The sequence below is a fragment of the Sipha flava genome, unplaced genomic scaffold (assembly GCF_003268045.1).
Source record: "Sipha flava isolate LNK unplaced genomic scaffold, YSA_version1 118_pilon_pilon, whole genome shotgun sequence".
Taxonomy (NCBI): Eukaryota; Metazoa; Arthropoda; class Insecta; order Hemiptera; family Aphididae; genus Sipha; species Sipha flava.
Genome location: NW_020271743.1, coordinates 182455 through 198730, shown reverse-complemented (window position 1 = coordinate 198730; position 16276 = coordinate 182455). Strand labels below are relative to the sequence as shown.

The 16276-nt window shown below is 35.2% G+C and overlaps 1 protein-coding gene across 1 annotated transcript in view; it reads left to right on the top strand.

Moving 5' to 3' along the window:
* Nucleotides 1-16276, top strand: part of LOC112693833 (probable serine/threonine-protein kinase yakA) — an 82203-nt gene that overhangs the window by 53689 nt on the left and 12238 nt on the right. The window lies entirely within an intron of this gene.

Here is a 16276-nt window from a genome sequence, read left to right as displayed (position 1 = left end):
AGATCACACTTGGCCCGCGCGCCTCTTCACCTCCGGCCGCGCTTTCGGAGGACGGAGAGGACGTGCGCGATTTTCCAATCGTCACCGCGAGGTCATGATAATTGCAAACCGTAAAATCGAGTGACCACGTCCACACTAGGCGCAGCTGGTTGTTACTGGCTGTTGCAGGCCGACGCGCACGGCGAGAAGACAATGACACCGGACATTTTTAACGGGATGACTTTTTCAAATCAAACGTGCACAAGAATCCAGCAGTCGTGTTTTTTCGTCCATCCTCTGCCCCACCACCGGGTCTCCGCGGACACCTCTCGTTCCCGTTTATACGTGTGGCGTCGTTTCTATTTTTTTTTTTTTTTTTTTACCTAATTTTTTTCTTTTCCTTTCCGTCATCACATTATATACGTGTACATTTTATTTCTCCGGCGTGTTCGAAGACGAACGTTTTTCACATTCACGGTGCGTTTCGGCCCCGGGTATGCGGCGCAGGCATAACACGAATCGGACACGGCTCCTTCTGGACACAAACAATACCGGACGGACACGCACCGCGTTCTGTGACTACATAAAATGTATACGTATATATATATACTATGTATGTGTATATATCGTATATATATATATATATATATTATTCCGCACCGGGCCGTTCGCATCCAGTTCTCATGGTGATGAAAACGATCGATGATCGATCGGAGCAATAATATTATGTACAGGAACAGAAAAAGAAAAATCTCCGAAAAAATCCGACCGCGGACAATTATACGTACAGAAAGCGCCGCCGCCACGTACTGCTCGATCGCCGTCAACCCACTTGTACGTATTTAGGCGCGTACATAGTGTGGGGGGGTTAGGAACTAACACCCCCTCGCCACCCGATATTCAGGAAAATTATTAAATACGTTTTCGTAGAGTAAAAGTGGCTTATAGACTTATATGTAAGTATGAAAATGCATAATCATATGTAATAATGCTCCCTCGAAATATTTTTCATACGTACGCGCCTGAAATGTAACGTATCGTATGTAATACATGTTTATTATACACTCCCGCGTGTATGTTCGGTTGTTTATATGTTATCAAATTATTTTCGTTTATCGAAAACGGATTTTTCGTCAACAAACGTCGCCACACCGTCACCACCACCTTGTACGACTTAAGTGCAAAGGTGAAAAACATAACCTCAATTATGCAACGAAAAAAAATGTCCTCGTTTGCTACGCATGTTTGTTTTTCATATGTCCTTGGGCGCGCGCGTATTGGTCACAATTATCATTTGCCGTGTAATTATACATATTGTTCGACGATTCGCACTGCAGGACTCGTATGGTTGTCCGAATCTTGTGACCAGACCACGCTCGTATACATAATGTATGCGTGTATACTAAACAGTCGATAAACGTCGTTTTTCATTACGTATTCGAAAATAAAATACGAATAAAAATTGACAAGGCATTTTTTTGAACGTCAGGCAGTTTTTTTTTTTTTTCTGTAACTTAAGCCCAGGTCTAATCGTCATTATCGCTATCCGATTAATATCTAATTACCTGACGATCAATGGAGAGTTGTTTTTCATTCAAAACGTTGCGGGCTGATTACGCTTTGATTATCTTGACATTTTCTCGTTTTTCAGTGAAACACAGTTTTATTATATTATATTTAATACTACTCGCGTCATCACATTCAAAAGCATTAATAATAATACTATCGCATTAATGATGAGTAAATATATTACCTGAAAAATATTGTCACAATAAATGCATATGTATACAATATGTTATTCAACGACAATATTTTATTTAAAAAACGTTGATAATATATCTCAGTTTTCGCAACTGTACGGTGAAACCTCTTTACAAAGAACATGTTTGAGTCAAAATCGTCGGTACACAATTAAATTAAATTATGAACAAATCCTTCTTTAACTACTGACAGTTTTTGACTATTAATTGCAATTCGTCCGTATTATCGTGAACTGCGAGTTCACTGTTCTTTAATAAAAATGTACATCATCACAGTTCAAAATTAAATTTTTTCGTGATCGAGTAGTAGTAAAGTAGTATGATTAGTTAATTACTAAAGTCCATTATTACTATTCTTCAGAAGGAATCATAATAATTAAAAAGTTTAATTATTGAAGACGTTTCCGGTGATTAAACATCACTATAGCGCGTGAGTTATTTATATGTGTATATGAGTTATTCTTCTATTTTTAAATGTCTTTACAATTAGTCGTGTGCACAAACGAAAAATAAATCAAATCGAAAAATAATAAAAAACTGCATTTTATGGAAGAGGATGTTCATTGACAATACTTGAAATAAGTTGAACTTTAAGTTTTTTTTTTTTAATAGGAAAAGATTATTGACTAAATGATAACAGGTCGTTTTCTCTTAAGCTGCCAAGTCGATTTTTATGGAAGATGATGGCAGAAGTCTTGAAAATAAGTAAATTCGGATAGTTACGATTATTTTTATGACATATTATAGACGGCTTCACTACTTTTTAAAGTGTCAAATTTAAGTGTAAAATAAGGTTACAATAATATATCAAAAAGAATGTTTGATTTTATGATGTGACGATGGTAAATTTATTTGAAATAAATTTATTAAAATAATTAGCCATCCTCCAAAAATGTATACCATAATATTTTTTAAAATGTTTGTGATTAGTGTTAAAACTGTTGATTTATCATTGTTCAAATTTGTTCAAAGTCTTATAGATCCTATAGGTTGTAAATAATAATTTTAAGTGAGCACTGACTTAAACTTATTATTATATTGCTGAAGTTTCTCCATTTTGTCGCCCTATACGATTTTGCAATAAAACAAAGTGCAATATACTATCGTTATATTATTAAGTAGAAACAATTCCATCTCAATTAACTCGATTGTATTGCATTTTCAAAACGGATAACAATAATTATATCTCGGTTTTACGTTGTCTCGCACATAATATAAACGCAATTGTTTACAAAACTCTTACATATGACATAAGGTGTCCACCACTATATATATTTATGTATAGGTGCAACAGCTTAGTAGAAGTACAGAGTATCTTCATCTCGTAGATTATTGGTATTATGTCTCAACCTAGTACATTGGCTTCTCGTGGTACTGCTTTACGTGTATATATGTATCTTATATCTGACCGTTTGTCCGAAAATTAATATACGCAAAATCATATACTCAATGGTGTTAGAAATCGTGTGTAAAATCTGATAGAAAAAAAAAAATCCAGAGTTTAACTAGAACACATATACACAAACATGAAAATAAAAAATGATAATTACCGTCTAGAGTGTATAACCTAAATAAAATTTAGTAAGAAAAATAAAATAAAAAGAGCACTAACGAACACATCCTCCTTGTTTTGCGGGTAATTATTCTCCGACTGCCGTATAACAATAAGGGAACGCATATAATTTATAAGTCGTGGGAGTTTTCTTGTGGGAACTCTTTTGGTATATTATTCGAAATGCCCAGGTTGTGCAAAATGTAATAAGACGAAATTATTATTATAAATAATATTCGTCCGTTATTATTGTTGTTCTTATCATTATTATTATTATTACACCATTAAAAAGAATAGAAAAAATATATATAATATATGGCCGAGCCACCGCAGCTTTCTTTCAAAACCAGCGAATTTCTTTTCAGTCGTTCGCTGGCTTCCGTCAATCCACCACACTATTTGGGTCCTCGCATACAACCGTGAGTAAATTGCATTTATAAATATTTTTCTTCGGCTCTCACTCTGCAGTATCGTTAGAGGTTTTACTTTATCACCTAGCACGTGCATCGTGGTTGTACATTTTTAATATTTACCGTATATTATAGTATCACTATGATGTGCTTGTAGTACAATATACTCCAATAAATTGATTGCATACGGTTGTTACGGTACAATATGTTGTCTATATGATTTTGCTCGGAAACCATTATACACCTTATTATATATACTCGTGCAGCTGTTCCGTACTTTATTTTTTTATTTATTTATTATTATTTTGTTTTTCGTTTTACTTCTCCCAACGTTCACGTTCGGATTCATCTTCCGTGACGGATTCCATTTAATTACATTAAAAATCGGTACCCCTCGTAAAACCGCACACATAACCACAAACCACGTATTCTTAATGCGTCAAATCATTTCGGCCTTCGGATGGTTTTAACGGTGCAGTGAGCCAAAATCGATATCGACTTGCACCTGTTGATTTTTTTAAATTTTTTTTTATCAAACTGGCGATCCATTTTAGTATATGATGATCTATATCTATTTCAAACAACTGCTTGTAGGTACGTTAATATACGAGTTGTAGGTACATACACTCAATTTATCATTTTACTAAGACACTTTAAATGGTTGTTATCTGTCCCACGCGTGTACATATATATATACACGTTATAAATTAATTAAAATAAAAACGTCAAGTTATCCTCGAAATGTTTATTCGTTAAAATATAATATGTTTATCTTAATTTATGAAACTTAATTATACACTCCCGACGTAATAATAACAGTAAAAACTTTTTGTAATGTTTAAAATTATTGTTATCTCACCATGGTATGAACTAAATATTAAAACATATTAATACATCATAACATGATATCGAAGTCAAAATTAGATATCAATCACATAATATTTTATCGCCTATCTTATGAAAAGCGTGCGTAAAACCTGATCCAACAGTAGTGTTGGAATACCATTAAATCGGATGGCATTCGACCGTATATTGTGGATTTCGGTTAAACTATTATCACTACGTGTATTGGTATATCCTCGCCAATCGAAATCCTTGACGAAATTGAATTATCAAACAACATTTATATATATACCGTCCACGCGGCTGCTTGATAAGGGGTCACGCGGTGTGCGGTGGGAGTCGCGACCATATGATCTCAGCTATAGCAGCGACGACTATCGGAAAATTAATCGTATAATAATAGTAGTCGAGTTACCGGTGGTGGGAGGAAGGGTAGGAGAAGGAATAATATTCCGAAATATTAGCGACGTACACCGAACCCGGATCGTTTATTTTGGCACGCAAACCGGTTCAATTACGCGCGCGCGACGTGTCTGAATACAATATCGAGAACACGATATTTTCGTTTGGCTCGCGCGCTGCTGCAATAATGGGATATAATATTTTATTATTATTATTATTATATATACGTATAATAGATACTAATTTAGGTCCACCTTCACCCGGGGGGGGGGGGGGGGAGCAGCCCACGCGTGGCCTCGAAAGAGGTGTACAACGACCATCGTGACGTACGACGAAGAGGTTCCGGTCGAGGGTTCACGTACCGGGTGGAAAATTATTGATGAAGAAAATAAAAAGAAACTGCCCGGGGAAAAATTCGCTCTCCTCCCCTTTAGGTATTGCACCCTTATGCGCAAGCAGCGGTGTTGTCCTGCAATTAATTCTCGCGAGCCGTACGCGCTTTGGATATTCACGCTTTGCGTGACGGGCATGGGTCATTTGGTACACTGTTGCGGAACGAGCGAAAAAAATGAATAAAACCGTATTCATTGCGCCGACATGAAAATGATAATATAGTGTGACAACTGTTGTCGGTTTTGATCGTTGCGTCTTTTCGAAGACAGACCGCGCGTCGGCGTATTGTTTTACTGCCATTCGGAAATGTGTGCACGGTGAGTACCTACCTTAGACCATAATTTTTGCGTTTTCGTATCGTAACGTTTTACCGTTCTCGGATGGTATATGTTTTATTTTTTTTTTGATCTTCCTATATGTTTTCTAAAAATTTTCCGCGCGAATAAAGCTCCACCGTCCTTTTACATCGATTGCAGAGGTTATATTATAAAAGGACTAATAATCTCATTTGTTATCTGCTGGATGATCAAACGTCGTTCTTAGAATATCACAAAACCTCCAATATTAAACTGCTCGACGGTCGTAACACCGATGATCAAAGATGCGCTTGTAGAACGCTAAGAAAAAAAGGTGTATGTTGTTGAGTAGTCCTGCTGCTTATTTTCGTCAAAACGTGAATACTTTCGACTCAAGTTTCAATCATCTATTTCGTGGCACCTTGCAGTTTTTGTCAACGCTCACGTCACGCACATGCCTGTATCCGTGCATATTTGCCTTTATTGTTTTTGTAGTAAAATTTCTCAATCGTTTAGAATATGTTTTTTTTTTTTTATATTTTTCCTTTTTTAATTAATTTGTTCGCATTGTATCGCACGCGCATACTATTCGGTTCACCGTCCTCATTTATTTTTTTTTCGCCCGCGTGGGACGAGCTTTTTTTATTCGACCGACTTGCTTGGATTTTTTATGATTAGAAAACGATTGTTTCGATGACACTCTGTCAAAATGGCTGTCACACCGAAATGTATTATTATGTATGCATCATCAATGCCGTTTTTTGCTAAAACTGCGTATTAGACACATTGTCATTATTATATAATATCTGTAAGCAATTTGACAGAATAGCTGCTGTGATTGATTTAATTAGTACCTACGCTTGACATATTATTATGATTTGTGTGAACTTTCAACTTCCCTTTTCTGATCGACTGTTTCCTAATGTTTATCATTGTCATCTGTAAGTATTTATAAATTTAAAAAATATATTCCAAATATATATATCATATATCATGCTTTAAATCGTTTAAATATGCTTATGTGCATAAAACGCTTGAAAATTAAAGTCAAATTATTATTTATTTTACATATTCAATCATTGATACCTACCTTATATGTACACCTCATTTAAATTGTTCGCATCGTGTTGTCAAATACATATGTGATTGTGAAAGGGTATTGAATACAACATAATGTATAGAAATATGCTATACCGACCATTCCGAGAAAAGATAGCGATTCCTGTGGATTAATAATTATTCGCACTTTTTTTTTTTTTTGTATTAATTTAAACAATGCATTGAAAAAAATTTCAATAAATTCTGACCCGAGTTGTAGGAAAAACATGAATAATAATTAAAAATAATAATATTGCTGCCCTGGTTGTTTTTCGTTTTGCCAACGTGTAGGCTGCGGCTGCGATAACGGTGATACTTCCCTTCTCCCATTCGCTCTTTCTAGGAATTTCAAGTAAACAATAAATTACATTTGATACGGCAAAAATGAAATAATAATAAGAAATAATGATTCCTCGTCGGCGTTGTGTGTTATTGTTTTTCAAAACGCACTCGACTTAGAGTCGTCCATTGAGTAACGACACGACGTGGGCTTCGGAAAAGTTATATACTTATATTTATATGCACGCACACTTATAAATGTATAATAACGCAGAAATATGTGCTTCACTTGAGTGTGTGTATACTAGTATTGCAGCTGCTGTACTTGTGTAACAAACATAGATGCGATGTTTAAATAGGTATTTGCGACAAACCGGGACATCGCCTACATCGCACTCGGAGAAAGAGAGAGAAAGAGCGAAAGGGAGTGAGCAGAGGAGACGCGCATGTAGAAAATATCTTCATTGTGTTCCGCCGATGGATGTGTCATCTTCTTTTGAAATCCGATTTGGCGCACTCGGTGAAAAGTCCTCGTGCCGTTACAAGGAAGTCGTAATTATTATTATCCGTACACGTTATGCACTTGACACACATAATGTTATTTATACTTCGCGGGTAGGCGGTGGCGGTGATTCATCCCTCGGCGTTAAGACAATATCATGTTCGCTACGAACAAAGGCCGGACTCCTGATCTCGCTGTCTCTCTCTATCTTTTTCTTTCTTTGAATTAGATGTGTTTCTTTTTACTGCGACTTGACTTTCTTAGTGTAAACGCGTAGTCGAACACCACACGTCATCTATAACTGCGCAGACTAAGTGTACATTGTTTTTGTGGAATAATTTTATTTTTTTTATTTCAACTCGAGTTTCGAATAATGGTTGTGTATACAGTCGTATTCAGTTATGATGTTATCGAAGAGTAATCATTTACCTAATGCCCCTTTATATAGGATATAGGACTGTACATCATACTTTCGGGTGACGGGTGTACTCAACAACCTTCTCCTCCCACTGTAGGTGTATAAAACTATAATATTATATCTAATCACTTGCAAATAAAAATAAAAAAAACTAATGACAAATTACTATTATAGCACTGTAATTTGTTTAATTAATTATTTCATTATATTGAATTCTCAGTGAAAACTGTTAATGCCTTTAATGTTTCTGTTCAATTATATTTACTTCTCAATATAGGATAAATATTGGTATTGCTATGGGAACTATGTTATCAATTGTATTACTAAAGAAATGTACTAACCTCAGCTTTATTTTTAAATCAAAGCACTAATTAAATAAATGTTGGGAAATTGTGATAGCCAAATTTTTAAGTCCTTTACTTTAATATTGAATACCTTAAAAAAAACCTTCTGGATCTCGCAATTACTCTGCAGCTATTTTTATGTAAAAAAAAAAAAAAACACAAAAAAAACATGCAGTATAACGAGATAAACTATTATGCATGCATTTTAAATTGCATTATTCAATTCTATAGAGACTTATGATCTATAATATGCTTATGAACACAATCTTCATAAAAAAATTTGGGAAATTTTGAATAAATACATCTAATGAATTCATTTTTTTTTTAAATTCTATAAACAAAAACGGCATTTTAAAATCTCTAATCATCTATGAAATGAACCAAAATACGTTTGATGACCTTTGATGATGCATTACCAACATAAATCTTTAGACATATAATACCAATATGTGTTTAGAAATTAGACGACATATTTAAAAGATTTTAACGAGTATAACATCACTGTTGATGATTTGATATGAATGATGAATTATTAATTCGTTGACCTCTGTTTTGTATTACATAATGCTTTTTTTTAAACAAAAATATAAACTTCGCTCCAGGACGTCCGGTGGTTTTATCGATCCTAGTTTAGTTGTAATATTGGACAACGGACTAGTAAGTAGGTACCCGCATAGGCATCTAATTAAAAAATTAACATACATACGCAAAATTATAAAATTATATTAAAGATAAAGTTTTTTCGCACGGTGCGATTTAAATTAGAATTTATGATACGTAATTATGGCTATAAATTAAACACAAATTAAATTAAAAAGTCCTGAATTTGAAAAATAATTATAGTTACGGTTGCCAATTATATATTGCTTGATTACTCTTGGTTGGATTATTTTTTTTAAACTAATTTCCAAAAGTTTATAATTAATCAACATTGTATACAGATGTACATATCACAAATTTAATAGCTATGATACGAGCATAAAATATGATATTTTAATTAAATAAAAATTTAATGTTATTTGCTTATGTTTCAACAGTTGTCCAAATTAAAATAATAGTGATGCGCACTTTCTTATACATTTTTGTTTTAGGTACATGTATAACAATATTGTATAACATGATATCGTGATATAGGCGGTATATGTAAATATTTATTTATGTGCTTGTATGATGCGACATTTTCAAAGTTAGCCGCTGTAGAATTAATTAGCATATTTTCAAGAACGTAAAGGATTTTTAGATTGTATACATTTAGCATTCATTAAAAATTCCTATTTTAAATTTGAATTTTAAATTTGCGTTTATTAAACGAAATTGAAATATTTACTATGTCATACTAGAATATAGGTACACACGACTGCCATGAATACCTATATAAGAAAAATGATGTTAGCTATGAAAGAATACGGAGAATATACATTTTATTGAATTTCTTTGATGCAAAAGGTAACACTCTATTGGATGTAAATTTGATGTAACAAAAACTCGAAAGGATTTTCGCGACATAAATGGTGGATAGTACGAAAGGAGTAAACGAAACGATGTTGTAATATCAAAATATATGTATATTTTTATAATACTCGTTCGATAACCGTATCGATCATGATCTCTTAAAATTCATAGGCCGTATAGATCCGGAGTCGTCAAGTAATTTATTTTTGGAATTGAGACGATTAAAATAATAAATAAACGAGGTCCAGAGAAAAAAATTAATTTTATTAATCATTCATAACATTATAAATTGATAATATATATATAATGTCATTAATCCTATTGTCTACCAATTCCCGATAATTAGTATAAGCACTCGACAAAAACAAAATTATGCTCGAATACTTAAATATACATATTGCACAAGAACTTTTCAAAATTAAGCTTATTATTTAGTGTATTAAAATAAAAAGAGGGCGCTTTACGTAGCTATTGATTCAGTGTGCCATGTGCCTCGAGTTTTCATGTAATGTACGTTTGTTATGACAGCGGCCGCGGCGAAGGACCGCGAGCTAGCTCGTTGACGAAGACTAATCTGTACTAGTGTCGCAGTGGCGGCGGTGGTTTTCCGGTGTCGACCAGGAAATAAAATTAATAATGGTAAAAAAATAGGTACACACTCGATTCTAATTTGAATAAACGTCAGAATAATAATCAACGGCGCAGAGCAAATCGTTTTGCTGGGGCAGGGCGCAAGCGTGTACACGCACGCACACACTATGTATAAATATTATCAAGTATATAAATGATATCTCTCCTGGTGAGGTTAAATATATAATTTATCATATACGTATAGTACCTATATATATATATGTATATATATATATTTAATATGATGATAATAGTAAACGAAAAGGTTATAAGGACGTAAAATACATGCGTGTGTGTGTGTGTGTGTGTGTATAAATATTATATGTGCCTATAGTAATAATATAATATTTTTTAATAAAAGGAGTGCGCCATGCAGCATACAGGACACAGCGGTGGCGACGACGGCGGCGGCAGCCCACGCGATCGTAGCTCTCGCGTGTACACCTATATATATATATATCCATTGTTGTTGTCATCGTCGCAGTCCATCTTCTCCGGGTCGTAATAATAAACACGAAAGGGAAGGAGCGAGGATGATCGGGGGCGGTTTCCTGATTTCTAAACAATAATCGCGGGAAATCGTCGTCTTAGCGGCCCACAAACACCCGACCGCTTCCGGCCGCTCTCTTCCAAGTGTGTCGTCACCCTCGGGGCACGCTCATATACGTATACGTGTATGATATGATATTTTGTGTACGACAATATTATACTCCGTCTAATTAGATGCAACATAAATTATAATAACACGAAATGTACACAAAACATACGTTCGTGCGGCGGCGCTTGCGTGTGATGTATTACGGTCACTGTATTACATTATATAGTACGATTACCATAGAATAGCGTCCGTCCCATAGTTCTTATGACATTTTTCGTTTCATCCTGGTTGGGGGGCTCAAGTATAAAACTTCCAATCGTTATCGTAATATTATTATGTTATTATGTACAGGTATACTATGCCGTTTGAGTAAACAATATCGTATTATTATTTATAGCGTTTTAAATACCATTTATAATTGTATTTTTTCCTGAGGGATAACACTCAATTTCATGGGTCATTTGTTATTTGGCATAATTACACGTATTACATACAACAGGCATCGTCGTGCACGATTTCAAAAACGGATTCGCTTGAATTTTATCAAGACGTATTAGGAAATAAAAAAAAAACAACAATCACCTTGCTATGCATAATAACCACTGTAGGTATTCTTTGGTAGGTCGTATCCGGTCAATTTACAACATTTTAAATTAAACTTTTATCTGAGTATTACTATGTAAACTTGACTAAAACGCATTGCTGTTGAAAACTAATGGTACTTTAATATTATATTTTTTGTACTCGTCGCATGCAGTTTAATGTTTTGAAATTTCATTGTGACATCGCAGCGGTTATAATAATATCGGCACTACTATGATGATACTATATATTTTAATGCACCGATATGTCACCATGATTTTAAATAAACCAAATATAAATCATCATCTCAAAACTCAATGAACACAATTGGTGTATAATTGATCGAATTCATTACTGCTATAGACAATAGATTAATAATTTCATGTTGTTTACGAACACCTAATCTGATCGACGGTGTATAATCTGATTGAATCGAAGTTTATGAACATCTCGTATATTGTTTATGGATGTGCCTGGAAGTGGGCACGTTTTTATTATCGAACATCGAAATTGTGTCAAGTATAAATGCATAATGGAGAATTTAAATTAATGTGGATATAATTTGCAATTTAAAATAATAATTATAAATGGACTATGATGTTCGTCTTTACAGTTATATATTATATATATATATATATATACATATAAGCTCATATCAGTATTGTAGTGCATAGGCATTATAAAAATTAAAAATTAAATATATTAGTAAAATAATATAATGGATGCATTGAACATAAAAATGTTTAATAAAACATGATTTTTATTTTTCATGTATAATGTTCGCTAGGAAAACAAAGCTGAAAACGATGAAATCAGAATATATTACCTAACTGTATCAATGTTTACTATCTTGACACATAGCTAACAACGTGTGATTATTTTATTTTCCATTTTAATCGATTGTTATTTTTTCCAAAAAAAAAAAAAATTCTTACAATGCCACGATACATTGTGGCAATGTACGCGCGTTGGAAATATTTCGATGCGATATTGTTCGACGAGTATACAGATATTGCACGTTATATTTGTGTGTACACGTGAACGATGCATTATAACGCACAGTCGGATAAAAACGCGAAAAGCCATTGGGAACGACGATCGTCGCCATATGTAATATAAAAGTAATAATAATAAAAATAACTTCGGACGCGAATCGGTGGCGGGCGGCTGCATCGGCGGACTCGGTAATTGCGTCGTAAGCCCTGGTGCCGCGCACACGTCGTGTGCATGCGAAAACCATTAAAAATGAGAGAGAGGAAGAAACTCGAATAAAGTATTTTTCTTGCTCGTCTTCTCACGACTCTGCTCCGAGTCATCGCCGCCGAACGGGTGCGTGATTCCTTCTACGTTATAATACCTACTGTACCCTCGAGAATTATATGCGTACTCCTTACGGTCTACGAGCACGTCGATTTGACCCTATGGACGCGCGTGCTCGCTCGCGTAAAGTTCGAGCACCCGATGCCGACGTCGGGCCGGCACGTAATTACCGACGTTTGGTCGCGCCGTCGTCGGAGATAAAAATCTATGCGAGGCGGCCGTGTTACGCGCGCACAACGCCGCTCGATTATACGCGGTTTAATATATGTTTATACAAAAGTGTGCGCGCGCGTGTATAAACTAACTCGTGTGTGTGTGTGTGTGTGTGTGTGTGTGTGTGTGTGCGTGTGTACATGTATACACCACGGACACAGTATAACGCGCAGACGCCGCCGCCGAGGACGACTATAGTACGGGGTTGTCAATTAAAATTGTTTTTTACTTTTTTTCCGCCTTTTTTCTCTCCCTCTGTCTCTCTCGTGGCGAGAACCTCGGTTCGTGTAATCGGCGAAATATGTGCCTTTAACATGAACGTAATAAGGTATGGACGCGCGTGTGCACTGCACCGCCGCCGCCGCCGCCGCAAGACTCTGTGTCGGCGCGCGCAACGGGTTAAATAATAATAATTCAGTCGGCAATTATCACGACGGTGAGCGGAAAAACGTATGGACGCACGCGCACCCGTCGCCAAGGAAAACGCGGACAGGAATAGAAATCCTTTTGACGCGCCGGCACACATGACTAACGTGTATACGATCGCGAATGCAAATCTCCTGGCCGTTAACGTTATCGTGTCCGTGGCGTCGAATGTCGTAGCTTGTACGCATCGCGCCGCCTAGAAAATATATTACATCGTCACTTTTGTCCCTTCTATCACGATTCGCCGACATATCTATACGCGACTAAAGCCGTATTTCGGCTGCAATGTACGTGTGTTACCCGCCCCGCCTTCTTGCGATTCCTATTTACGTCTTATATGTATCCGCACTGGTATAATGTACATTATCGTACAATACATTTGCCGATTTAGAAAAAAAAAACATTCTTTATGACTACCCGCAGTATCCTGTAGAAAAATTACAATTGCGGTCTTCCGTATCTATTATGTTTATAGCACTGTTGACGTCGTTTTTCAAATAGTATAGTAATATAGTCGTCAAAGTTGGAAAAACGGGAAAAAACTATTTTATACTCGTACGTCTGCATGGCTGACCAAATCAGTGATCAATCGGTCGTCGGATGTTTAGATTATATAGTCACCGCCGACTATAATTATTAACAGTGAACTTGTGTATTCACTGAGTTTCAAAATAGTGTTACTTTACTGTTGTGCTTTATTACGTAGACATATACTCGTACATTGGATTGATAGTATTGCTACTAACATTTGTAGTTTTTCTGAGACAAACCACGTTTTATCTATTTAATCGACTTCAAACAAAACGTTGATTATATCGAGTATAAGAATTCGAGTACATTGGATAGAAAAAACAATTTATATGCTTCTATAACGTACTCTAGCTCGCATATTATAAACACTCTTTAAAACGATAAGTTTATTTAATTGGTTTTTTTACTCAACTGTAGATAATCTGAACGCGTAGGATTACTTCATGCGTATACGATGTAGTATATTTTATAGCTTCCGTATATTTACAGAATATAATCCGATTTACATATTCAAATGACTAAAGTGTAAACTGTATCATAGTAGTATTTGATTGTTCCGAAAAGGATGGTTATGTCGTTGTGTGGTTTCTAGTATGTATAACCGTTTCCTAGACTTGAGATTTTATCGATAACAGTAATAACAATAATAATAATAATAATATTTTCGGTTATTTCCGTGCGGTATCGCACACGAAATAATGATGTAGAATATTATGCTCTCGCTTCACATATACAGTAGACATACATTATAGATGGGCGGGGCCAGTGTAACGTGTCCACTTAATATTATAATGTTAGTTATAATTCGTTGTCAGTTATAATTCTTTGTGGTTCGTTTACAATATAGTGTGAGATGTGTTAAGTACTCGATAAAATTTGTACACGCACAATTAGTGTGTGTGGAGGAAATAAATCACCGCCAAATAAAATATACGCAGTCTTGTTTACGACGTCAAGAACGAAAAAAAAAACATGTTAAAAATGCCTACCGCTCGTCACGCGGCGGACACAAGTAGGTTATTCAATAAGGAGTTATAATAAAATACCTACCTATAACACACACATGTGCAGCATTCGTCGCGATTTGTTCTTCGAAATTAATAATTCGAAGGCTATGCTAATATCATTATACATGCGAGCGATCGCGAATGTTGTAACAATATATTATGATTCCGCAGAATTGGATCGTGTGCGTATATTAATGATAAAAGCGCGTGTACGACAGTATATTATTATTATTACAGGACGAGTGTGTTATGACGTGGTTTTTTCTTTTTTCTTTTTTTTTCTTCGTTGTCCTCGCCCGCGCTCGTTACACATTATATACTCGCACGCGTTCATGAAATATCCGATCGATCTAAATACCTATTATTCTAACACGTCGTGTACACGTGGCCGAATTTAAAGGGAAGCGATATAAATGCCTGACTGTTTCAGTTGCAGAGTATAGAAACTGTCTACAAGAAATCCTGCTGATTATTATTCGATTGATCGTTGACGACGGCTTTCGAACGTATCGTTTGTTTCGTATTTAGTATACGGCTTAAATTATATATTTATGTTTAGAATCACACGTGGATATATACGTTGAACTAGATATAAGAGCAACTTAAGCGTTTGATTATCAACAAGTTTTCCAACTCGGAAGCAATACCAAAATGTTCTGAATAAATTTATAATATAATATTAGTTTTTTAATTAATTTAGTTTTTTATGATTGTTTATGTAAATTCAACACAGTGCTCAAAGTTTGCACCGAAATTAATAATTTGCTATTTCCTAGTGGTCGAAAAATACAAGTCCTTTCTTAGCGTTTATATCCTGACACCCGTTACAATAATATAGATACATCGTTTTTGTCGCGCAATATTAGATTCATCAGGCACCGTCTACAAGCTCACGCTCGCCTTGCGATAGACTCGACGACGTCGACACAGCGCAGCGTGCGTTCTCCACGCCGGGTGGTCGCGCGGGCGCTCGGTCCCCTATAGGTATAAATCGCGGCACGCGGCCCACCCGCCGACGCTTCCAACGACGACCACGACGACGCCCGAAAACTACTTCATCGATGATGGGCTTTTTTTTTTTTTTAACACCATTAAACGCCGCCGCATTGTGTTTTATTTATTTATTTTGATTTTTTTTCTTCTTTACAAAGCCAAAGCCGACCTTATAGATGCGTATATTACTATTACTATTACTATTATTATTATTATTATTATTATTATTATTATTATTATTATTATTA